Source organism: Portunus trituberculatus, chromosome 21 (genome assembly GCF_017591435.1).
Source record: "Portunus trituberculatus isolate SZX2019 chromosome 21, ASM1759143v1, whole genome shotgun sequence".
NCBI classification, from domain to species: domain Eukaryota; kingdom Metazoa; phylum Arthropoda; class Malacostraca; order Decapoda; family Portunidae; genus Portunus; species Portunus trituberculatus.
Window position 1 is genome coordinate 5,771,319 of NC_059275.1, and position 8,666 is coordinate 5,779,984.

The 8,666-nt window shown below is 38.0% G+C and overlaps 1 protein-coding gene across 1 annotated transcript in view; it reads right to left on the reverse strand.

Annotated features, from left to right (window-relative positions):
- Window positions 1-474: 474 nt before the first annotated feature.
- LOC123507195 (neuropeptide Y receptor type 6-like) overlaps window positions 475-8,666 on the reverse strand; it is a 25,763-nt gene continuing 17,571 nt past the window's right edge. Inside the window, exon 4 of the mRNA XM_045259882.1 lies at window positions 475-2,442. The gene's annotated coding sequence lies outside the window, so the exon portion shown is untranslated. The remainder of the gene's footprint in view (window positions 2,443-8,666) is intronic.

Genomic DNA, 8,666 nt, shown 5'->3' on the forward strand with positions numbered 1-8,666 from the left:
AAAAAATGATATAACGTCATCTGTGCGTCCTCTGTTAATAGTTAAAAGAGAACAAAGCTTTAAAGAACACGAGTCTACGGCACCATATAACAAGATGCTATAGTGGAAGTATTTAAGGTTTTCAGTTGTTCTGTAATATTATTGTTAGTGGAAAAATTATCATCCAATATCAGTAGGGGGAAAAAAACATTCTTAATTTTACAACTAGTCATCTCTGCGGCCTCTGGAAATGATAGTTATGGGGGAAGAAAGTGTTTGATAATACAAATGTAAGATTACATCTGCCAGCCAGCCTTCCCCCCTGGCCGTGTAATAAATTGAGGCACGTATTCTATTACCTAAAGAAATTACCAGCAAGTTCACGTCTATTAACCTTACCTGAAAACTTGCTTCTAGTTAAATGATTCTCTCTCTCTCTCTCTCTCTCTCTCTCTCTCTCTCTCTCTCCATACGATAGTAACACAAACTCACAGATGCAACTGGAAACTTTACTGTGTTTTGGGTGAGTCACAGGTGAAGGCCGGGATATAAGTACAGGTAAGTATATCCATATACACACATAAAAAGAAAGAAACCGAACAATAAGGAAGACAGGCTCAGCATCGGGATAGAAGGGAAAGAAATCATAGGAAGTTAGTAAACAAGACTGTCTTAACACTAGAGCGTCCAATTCTGTATTTCGTACGCAGAACAGGAACCACCACAGCTCTGTACGAGTAATACCTGATTATGTATACAGGTCAACTTGATGTAGTGGTAGGTAGCGTTGTTTACGGTATTGTCTGCGGTGATGCCTTGCTGTATGTAATTATCTTTCCTTGCTTCCACCAGTTCCCGAGGGAGGGCGTGACGGTGGCGGTGGAGGGTGAGGGATGGGAGGGAGGTACAGTACACCACGCCAGCCGATGGGTGTGAGTTGCGTCATCGAAATATTACCTTACGCACCCCTCCCTTCCCCTCCACGGCTCAGGAGAGTCGCCTGCGGGGCCCGTGCAGGTAACTCAGCTCCGACGCCGCCTCGGGGCATCTCGGGCGGCGAAAAATGTCTTTGTTAATGGGAGATAGAGGCAGTAGTCACAGGGGGACAGTGTTCCTTCCACTTCTTTCCTTCATGCAGAGACGAGACAACACAGACACGTTCCTTACTTATAAACAACGTTGCTTTCTTTCTCTCCCTCTGTCTGTCTTTCCTGCGTAGCACACGAGAATACACTGGACTGGGGGAGGATTCTTATGTAGACTTTTCTCTCTTCTGTCTCTTTTTGAAGTTAGAGAATATGAAGAGGGAATTACATAAGGTCACAGAGACATCTTCCTCACTTATACTCAGCACCTCCTACCATTCTTGCTTAGCGTCGAGAGAACTTTGCTGGAGTAGGAGAAGATTGTGATGATTGCTTTTCTCTCTGATTTGTGAAGGGGAAAAAATGTTGATGCTGAATTGAAACTGTTGATGTGGATTCGAGACGTCACCAGCATAAAGGTTGGAAACAAGTGTTCTCTGGTGTCACTTGAGGTTTCACTTAGACTCTTCTTGTTACTCTTGGGACGAGTATCAGTAAAGAGAGGAATATATGGACTGATAAATAACACATGGTGCTTAATGATGCTGCATACAGAGATCAGCAGTTTCTTTACCTCTTACATAATCAGACCGATAGTTTGACAGACACGTGAATGGATTGATTAATGAATAGAATAAGTATCCTTGTCTAACAGAATCTGATAAATAAAGAGATACAGATAAATGGATAAACAGGTGAATGAACAAACAGATAAACAGTAAACACAAAGCCATACAAAATTAACAACTTTAACCTCTCACAAAATCAGCTGAATAGCCAGTTAGATAGATAGATAGATAGATAGATAGAGAGATGAATATGAAACATAGTCTGATACTGGGAGCAACACATTCTTTTACTCTCTCTAAAATAAAGAATGAAAAAATAAGTAAAAAATAAAGAATAGTCTGATAATTAGAAATGTGGCAACATTATATAATACACAATACATATTAGTCCACATTTTCTCTCCCCGGTAAAACCATTATTATTTGTTACTCTTCTGGCACTTGTGGGGAAAAAGCACCGATTCTTTGAAAAGATGAAAGTACAGCACACTCTCATTAAGTACAGGAGTGGTATCGATTAATATTTCTTGCCCGGGGAAGGTCGTGACGGTGGTGATGGCGGTGGTGGTGGTGGTGGTGGTAGCGAGAGGTGCACTGTATTCCTGCACAAGTAAAATGCTGTAGGTTCATCAGAGGTTGTTGTGGAGATGATGGAGGTGGTAGAAGGAGATGCACAGTAGTCCTTCACGGGTATAATGTGGCAGGTTTGTTAAAAGTCGTTGTAATGAGTTGTTAGTTCGCTCGTTAGAATCGTCGTCTCCACTGTAGTCATTTGCTGCTCTCTATATCGTCTTCGTCCAACGCGCCATCTGTAGGAGGAGAGGGAGTGGCATTGATATAGAAGGCTTTACGCAAAATGTCCATGTATAAAAAGTGTTCGTAGTGGTTTAAAGATTAGGAAAAAACAAAAAAACGATATGATTGTTATGTTGTTATGTTGGAATTATGAAACAAATGGAAAAAAAAATATGAAGGTTGAAAAATAGATAGCTAATACTAAAAAGAAAGAAAAGAGGTTGGAAGAGAAGAAACTGACATACAAAATAGGAGGTAGACATTAAAAGAGAAAACTTTACGCAAATGTCCATGTATAAAAGTGTTCGTAATAGTTTGAAGAATAGAAAAAAAAGTCCTGATTTTTATGTTGGAATTGATAAAACAAATGGAAAAAAAATAACAAGATAGAAAAATAGATAGCTACTATTAAAAGGAAAGAAAAAAAAACATTGGAAGAGAAGAAACTGACTTACAAAATAAAGATATCAATGCTAAAAGAAAAAAAAAAAAGTCGTGAAAAGAAGAAAAGAATCACAATATTTACAGAGAAGTGGAAAAACCGTGCCCCCACAGAATGCTCTATCAGGATTGCAGGTAGAGGTGCGTGTGTCACAAGAGGTCATAAAAACACTTGTTATGTGAATGACACGTAAATGTGGAAGTAAAGTGTGGAAATGTGTGTCATAGGAATTGATTGAAATACCAAGAGTAAAACAGAATATCACCAGTAATGTGGAAGACAGCATAGTGGAGGTGAGTGGAGAGGTAAGTCACAAGAATATTATATGTACTTACACGAATGAAAAACAACAGTATTTGGAGAGGGAAGTCCCAAGAATATATGTAATTACGCGAATGGAAAACAGCATTATGACATATTATTGTAGCTGTGTTATAGAAAGTGCTAAAAATACTTATACGAATAAAAATCACTGGTGATAATAAAGATTCAAATACGTGCAGTGAGAATAAAGAAAAACAGAAATGATAACGAACGTGTAAGGAAGGAGAGAGAGAGAGAGAGAGAGAGAGAGAGAGAGAGAGAGAGAGAGAGAGAGAGAGAGAGAGAGAGAGAGAGGAACATATAGTACAAACAACATTTATTAGTGATGTTACCGCATATGAGTTCTGTAAGAAATTATGAAAATATTCCTAAGTGTAAAACAACAACAACAACAACAACAACAACAACAACAACAACAACAACAACAACAACAACAACAACAACAGCAGCAACAACTACAACAACAACAAAATGGAATGGTGTATACTCCAGACACGTGTCATGAGAATAAGAACAATAAAACAAAACAGACATCAGGAATTCGACTAAAAGATAAAAGAATAAATAGAAACAACACGTAAAGCAGCGTAGCAAATCCTATCCAGATATCTTCAATATCCTCATAGCACGAGTATTTCCCCCTCAGAAAACATCACCACCCCAGGAAAACATTGTGCTTGTTCCCCTCGATGAACTCACAACATACCAGTGAACCTTTGACAGACGCCAACACTGGGAGAAATAATAACTGGTGGTATGTATATTAAAGTGTCCTGTTGTAAAAGTTGTAGCCGCCAATCCACCCCCTCAGAATGCTTTGGAGTAAAAATGCTCACAGGAAAGTGTCACCGTTGCTGTGATGAATACGTAGCATGTAAGATAATCCTCGTCAAGTGAATGCAGGAGAAGATAATGAGTTACGGTTTTTGTCTCCTCGTATTTTTAATTTGACTGTGTAAGAGAGAGAGAGAGAGAGAGAGAGAGAGAGAGAGAGAGAGAGAGAGAGAGAGAGAGAGATGGTAGAAGCATGTGCTGGCTGCGAATTTTACTATTTTTTTCTCATTCATGCACAGCGAAACCAGAGCAAGGGCAAACAGAAACTCAAGCAAAAAAAGAAGCCTACTAATTGTCTGTCTCCCATCCCTCCCAAAAGAAAAAAAAAAAAAAAGTCAGAAATGTTTTGCTCTTAAACGTCGTGGAATGAATTGAGGTTAAGTTGGTCCGTGTGAGGCGAGATAACACCTTTCTTTCCACATTTGTACTCCTTTCAACCTTTTCAGTACTAGGAAGCATTTTTACTACGAGTTTTGTGTATGATTAGACGATTTTATGTACATTAGGAACGGTCTATGGAGTTCAGAAGATTAATGCACAGAGTTTTCACTATTCTAATCCCCACGTGTTTCTAAACCTGTATAAAATCGTCATATAATAAGCAGATTTAATGTGAAAACACGTCATGGTACTGAAGGGGTTAACGCTGTAGTCGCTCTTTATTAAGATTCACTGAAAGAATTGCTTTCATGGACGCACAGAAACTAGAATAAGAGGTTGATTTTGTCGCGACCACTCCATATACCGCAGTACGAGAAAAGTTATAGATGTTTATGGGAAAGAAAATGTTCAACGGTGAGTTATTTGAGCGTTACTGACAGTACTGTGATATTAAATTCGTTTTGAGTTACTTTAAGTGACAAACAAAAATAAAATTATAGTCATTTAAGATTTCAAGTACTCGATTACTTTTTATGCTGCATGTTGTGTCTCTCTAAATTATGCCCGAATATATATTTTTTAAGTTTTAGAGCAACAAAAAATGCAGCATTTGAATGATTAATTTGGTAATAATCTCAATAAATATATCCACTGGTTTGAAGGTTTGTATTGTTAAATGTTTCAGTCTTGTTTCGATCTCATTTAAAAGGTGAAGTGGAAGAGACTGGGAGTTTTAAGTCTTTACACGTTTATATTTATGGTCGTCAAGATGTTTTTCATAATTCTTTACATTTCGCTTGACTTTTTAGGGAATTGTATATTCAGTGGGGCTTTTTTTTCTTTTATCCACGACCCATAGTAGAAAATACCAACCATTCTGCACCCGACAATGTGGAAAACAAAACAAAACAAAACAAAACATGAGAACACTGATTATCTTTGAAAACAGCCTACATTCGAAGATAAGGTGTTAAAGAATACACACTAAACTCGAATGTCACGAGTAAAGTCTGAGATAAGAAGTCCATCCTAGACTAATGGATCGCGTTGGCCACCGTGATGAAGTGAACAGTGATGGATGGGCGGGAGGAAGCGTGGTCAGGAAGTGAGGAAGGGAGATGGAAGGGTCAGATTCATGGACTTGTGTGTTTAAAGTTGATCTCACTCATTAAGAGCATTTTTTAGAACCCACAGAGATGATCGGCCTGGTTCTTATAGGTGTTTTCAAATTTATAGTCTCAGTACACTTCTCGAAAACTTCCACTAGGTCTTGTTGAATGTACTGTATAAGAGAGAAGACCCAGAAAGCTTTTGAGAATACAAGACATAAAGTGTTACATAAATCTTGGAGAAAGAAGGGGGAGAGGAGAAGGGAGGGGAGGTGGGAGGGAGGGAAGGAAACCGCTTCGCGCTCACCAACACAAGAAAGAATATTTTACCAAGAAAACATCACCGACTTCCTTGCTTTCAATGCCTTGCAGGATAAACCACTTCGCTGGATTAGCCAAAGCCATCTATTATTTATCAAGAGACCTCCTACCCTCTTGTTTCAGCAGCAGTGGCCGCAACGTTCTGTATTTGTATAGATGAATCGAGTGCATTTAATGGGTTCAAATCACCTCTCAGCCTGCGTTCTGTATTATTTTGTATAGACGAATCGAGTGCTTTTAATGGGTTCAAATCACCTCTCAGCCTGCGTTCCGTATTTGTATAGACGAATCGAGTAAAAAGGGTTCAAATCACCTCTCAGCCTGCGTTCTGTATTTGTATAGACGAATCGAGTGCATTTAATGGGTTCAAATCACACCTAACTTACTCCTCTATTCTGTTTGCTGTTTCAATAAAGGTATATTAGTGAGTTATTTCTGGGTTGGCACTGCAAAACGACTCCTCCCACAGCTTGTACAATTCCTACGAAACAAATTATGTGCATTTGTTTTAGTTTCTCATGTGATCATTCGAGATTGTTGTTTTAAAGCAGTGTCAGGCGTATTATGTGTGGCGCCAAGTGCTGTGTGTTATGACCGTCAGCTAAGTACGTAATGTGAGGGTGGTATCTTTAATCTGTCTGTCTGTCTGTCTGTCTGTCTGTCTGTCTGTCTGTCTGTCTCTCTCTCTCTCTCTCTCTCTCTCTCTCTCTCTCTCTCTCTCTCTCTCTCTCTCTCTCTCTCTCTCTCTCATCTAAATATAATATACATAAAAAAGGATTCCATGAGTTTCCACAAGGTAGCAGTGGTCTTAAGCTAGCTACCCTGTGTCATTAATTTCAAAGCTGAAAAAGGGAGTCACTGCACTGTCACTCACACACTTGCATCTCCATCGTCACTATCCGGCACTGTCACTGTCAGGCAAACAAATACACCTCTAATTCGCAACACTGTCACTGTCATGCACATTTTTACACTTGCACTGTCACGTCACTTTCAGGTACACCATTACGCACACTGTGGCATTCTCTCACTTTATGGCACTATTACTGTCAGGCATTTCCATTTCCTTAATCACTATGCGTTACTGTCATTATCAGGCAGGTGTGGCCCAAGGCAGGCGTAGGCGGCGCTCTTCACCTGCTGGGATATATATATATATATATATATATATATATATATATATATATATATATATATATATATATATATATATATATATATATATATATATATATATATTGTCGTTGTTGTTGTTGTTGCTGGTTATTAATGTTATTATTACTATTATTACTATTATTATTACTATTATTATTATTATTATTATTATTATTATTATTATTATTATTATTATTATTATTATTATTATTATTATTATTATTATTATTATTATTATTATTATTATTATTATTATTATTATTATTATTATTATTATTATTATTATTATTATTATTACTATTATTATTACTATTATTACTAATACTATTACTATCTGTTTAACACATGGAAGACACTAACCTGGGACCGAAAACCTGGAAAAAATTAACCCCAAAAATAGTTACAACAAAAACAACAACAATAGAAAAGAAAGATGGGAAACAGACCATGATATTCTGAATCATAAGGCAGTGTAGTTCAAAATTTCATCTTGAGATTCCTCTTATTGAGATACATAAAGCCATGGGAGGGAAAGAGAAACAGGAATAAAACAGAGACAAGCAGAGATCTCATAGTTTGGCAGTGAGGGGACTAAGAATGAATACACTCGGTAACTCTTCCTTTACTGAGACAGACAGCAGAGAGGTGAGAGCAGATGAGATGAGGTGGGAGGAGGTGAGAACAGGTGAGGGGAGGTGAGAGGAGGTGAGAGAGGTGAGAGCAGGTGAGGGGAGGTGAGATTTGGCTCGTTGAATCGACAGTGACTCTTATGTGACTTATTTATGTTCATGTACAGTATTATTCACATGTCTTTTATTTACCTATTTACTTTATTCAGTTCCTTACCTATCTATCTATCCATCTATCTGTCTGTTTTATATTTCAGTAGTCATCTAAATAATTGTTTACACACACCCATCCACCCACCCACACACACACACACACACACACACACACACACACACACACACACACACACACACACACACACACACACACACACACACACACACACACACACACACACACACACGTCAGACAAGTACAAAGGCCGCCTATTGCTTCTCTCGCTTCCTTTACCAGAGAGAGAGAGAGAGAGAGAGAGAGAGAGAGAGAGAGAGAGAGAGAGAGGGAGAGAGAAAGTGTGTGTCTTAACAATAACATTGAACTTTACATAACACATGTATCTACATTTTACCTGTCATGTGGTAATTGTGTGGGTCAAATATATGCATTAACTTCAATATATCTCTGTGGTTTCAGGCCTTTATCTCTTCCTTAATTAAGCTTCTCTTTAGGATCAAACTCTAAGTCAACTCTAAGGGGAGGACTGAGTGCAGTGCTAGCCCCCTTCAATACTGGGACACATTTTTACCTTGAATTTTGTGTACCAGTGGACTATTATATTGACATTAGCAATAGTCTATGAAAGGCAGAAGATTAATGGACACAATTTTCACTATTTTAATCCCCCCACATGAGTTTCTGAAGCTTTATGAAATCACCAAATAGTAGCGAGAATAGATATGGAAACGCGTCATAATACGGAGAAGGGTAACTTGTATGGATATGTTAAATTCGTTCAGTGGTCGATAGATTTTCCATACTTCATAACAACATCACTTTGTTATCCAGAATAAGAAAACTGTATAAGGCAACTCTTGTGTTCCTT